We start from the raw sequence: 2,778 nt of genomic DNA, 5'->3' as shown, positions 1-2,778 counted from the left end.
GGGAGGGAGGAGGCGGGAGGTTGGGGACGGGAAACTTTCCTCCCGCGCGACGGGGGAAGGGAGTGCGGGCTGAGGTCGAGCGCCCCCCTCCAACCCTCACTTCTACAGTTTGAAATTGGGTTTGAGGGTTGGACCCTTACTTTTTTGAGGGTTTGAGGGTTTAAGGGTTCTAGTCTTTGCATTTTTTTTGTTGCAACCCGGAAAAAAATGGTTATTTTTGAGGGTTTGTGGGTTTAGGGGTACTACTAGTAATGCTCTAATCACCTTGCTCCAAGATTCGCGTTAATGATCCAAGGGTACAAAACACGTTCGGGATGGGATCATAAAATCCTTACGTTCGGCATTTATCTATTTTGTTCTTCTTTCGTCCAGCCCTTCACTCCTCGATGGCCCCACACACGGGATTTGCCACTGATTGACGCACGTCTCCATCCTCCCAAGCACATCCCCTCGCTAGTCGTCGGCGCCTCCATCCCCAACACTCTCACCCAACGCTGTAGGCCGTCACCACCATCCCTCCGACGAACAGTGTCACCATGGTTGTCGCCGCATCCATCTCCCGCATTCTCGGCCACTCCTGCAGGTCAGGGAGGCCGAGGGAGATGTGCAGCCAGAGTTTCAACCATTCATTTCCAATCTTCTTCAAGAAAGCGGAGTGCATATATTTGTTTGTTTTTACTGTGTGTAGGGCTTTGAGATGAATATGAGACCCCCTCAGAAGGTGAATGGAAGAAATATCAGATTTTTGTGCCCTGATGATCACCATCAACACTATCACATTGCCGTTGATCATTAATTGTGTGTTTTTAAGTATGAGTGATTTATGTTATGAGTATACAATGCAAGAGATGGACACAGCGAGACATACACGCCATGCATATGCCCTGAAGATCTTACCGACCTCGACATATCCATCAACGACATCGACAATGAGCAGTATTCTATCCAGCTAAAAAGATCTCTCTCTCAGGTTCAATCATTCCACTTTCTTGTGTGAGTCTGAATGCTCTTTGTTTCCTGCTATCAGGCAATGCATTCGAGTGTTTGATTAATTGCTAATAAGCAAAGACTTAAAATCTATAGAAGAGTTTTCCTCTGGAATTTCTTTATTAAATATTAAAACCGCAAATCATTTAACAATGCAAGTGCTTTATGGATAGATGAGTGCGAGATTCTATTTTCGACGGCAGATCCAACACCGCAGCATGCCTCTCGCTCTCGCTCTCGCGACGCTGCACCTCCCGCCCGCCATAGCCGCCGCCCCCGCAGATCCAACACCGCAGCATGCCTCTGCGTCGCCGAGAGGCATCGACACCGACTGCACCCACACCTCCCCTGCCCCAGCCACTTTCCCCGAGGTTCTGCGGCTAATCTCTCCGATACCGCAGGCAGTTCTCATGGCGACTCGAGCAGCGGGGTGGAGGGAGCGCGCGACCAGGATTCGGGATGCCACCTTCGAGTGGATCCGGTGCGTGCAGGAGTGGAAGGCGGTGGACCAGGCGGTGGCGACGGCAACCGAGCCGGTGGCGAGATCTGCAGCTGCGAAGGACGCGGAGATCTGTCAGAAGAGGGCAGACTTGGAGCAGAGGAAGCTGGCGTGGTGCATCTTCGAAGAGGCCACGCTGGAGGAGAGAGCAAGGATGCCCCCATTTCCGCACTCGCCGCCGGTGGAGTTCGTGATTTGGGCACGGGCGGAGGCGAAATCAAGCGATGTACGACGGGTGCTCCGGTGGGAATGCATCCTGGGTGTGCTGCCACCGAGCGCTTGAGGACTGCGGCGAGGAGCGGGGGCCACACCAACCCCCCGCCTTGCCGCGGCGCCCTAAAGCCGCCGTGGTTTGGTGACCGCGGCGAGGTTCCTTCTGGCGTTCGTTCAAGGTCACGCGAGGGGGTTTGTATCCCCGGGAACCAGACAACTGCTGTGATTCATCAAATTGAGAGACAGGCGATTGTTGGGCAGAGCTTGTGCTCAGAGAAACAGGGGGTCTCGTCGGCGGTGTCGCAAGGGCTGCCGGAGTTGGGGGAATTTTCCCCTGTGATTCAAACAGGACTGCCCCTGCAGAGTGGCGTGGGCCCTATTGCCACGTCGCTCCCACCAATCAAGTGCAGACGGGTGAAAACGCCTTTGGAGTTTACGCATTCTGCCCAGGGAGACGCAGATGAAGCTATAACTAGGGTTTTCGGACAGCTTTGGTCCATTCCCTCCGCTCCCCGCCGCCACCCCCATCCTCGTCCCCCAAGTCGAGCTGCTTCCACCTTGGGATGGCTCAGGAAGGATTTAGTTCGTGCTGGTAGTTTTTCCCCGTCTGACTTATTCCCGATCAAAAAACTCCGGCCCTTTGATCCTCCACCGATACAACTCAAGATCGTCAGAGAAGGAATCGGAGGTGGTTCCAAATCCTTTGCTCAGGTGGTTGCCATGGCGGACAAGGGCGCGCCAAGAGGAGTGCAGAAGCAACATGCTCCACCCCCGCAGAAGAACCCAGCTCGTCGTCAGGGGACCGGTGGGGCGCGTCCCAATCCCGCTGCCCCTCCTCCCAAAGGCACTGCCCCTCCCCAACAAGCTTTGGTTGCGCCTCCGCCACCGGCTCCACCTGCCCCGCTCATCCAGATCCTCGACGAGCGGTACAAAGACATGGTATGTTTCAATTGTGGCAGTCCTGGTCATTACGTGGGTAACTGCATTCAGAAAAAGATTTGCTTCATCTGCGGACTGGAAGGCCACAACGTGAACAACTGCGCTGCCTGGTCTCAACCCCATCCAGTGGCCACTTTCTT

This window comes from Triticum aestivum, chromosome 5A (assembly GCF_018294505.1).
Source record: "Triticum aestivum cultivar Chinese Spring chromosome 5A, IWGSC CS RefSeq v2.1, whole genome shotgun sequence".
In the NCBI taxonomy this organism is placed as follows: domain Eukaryota; kingdom Viridiplantae; phylum Streptophyta; class Magnoliopsida; order Poales; family Poaceae; genus Triticum; species Triticum aestivum.
The sequence above is the reverse complement of the archived record's forward strand: the minus strand, read 5'-3'. Positions refer to the sequence as shown.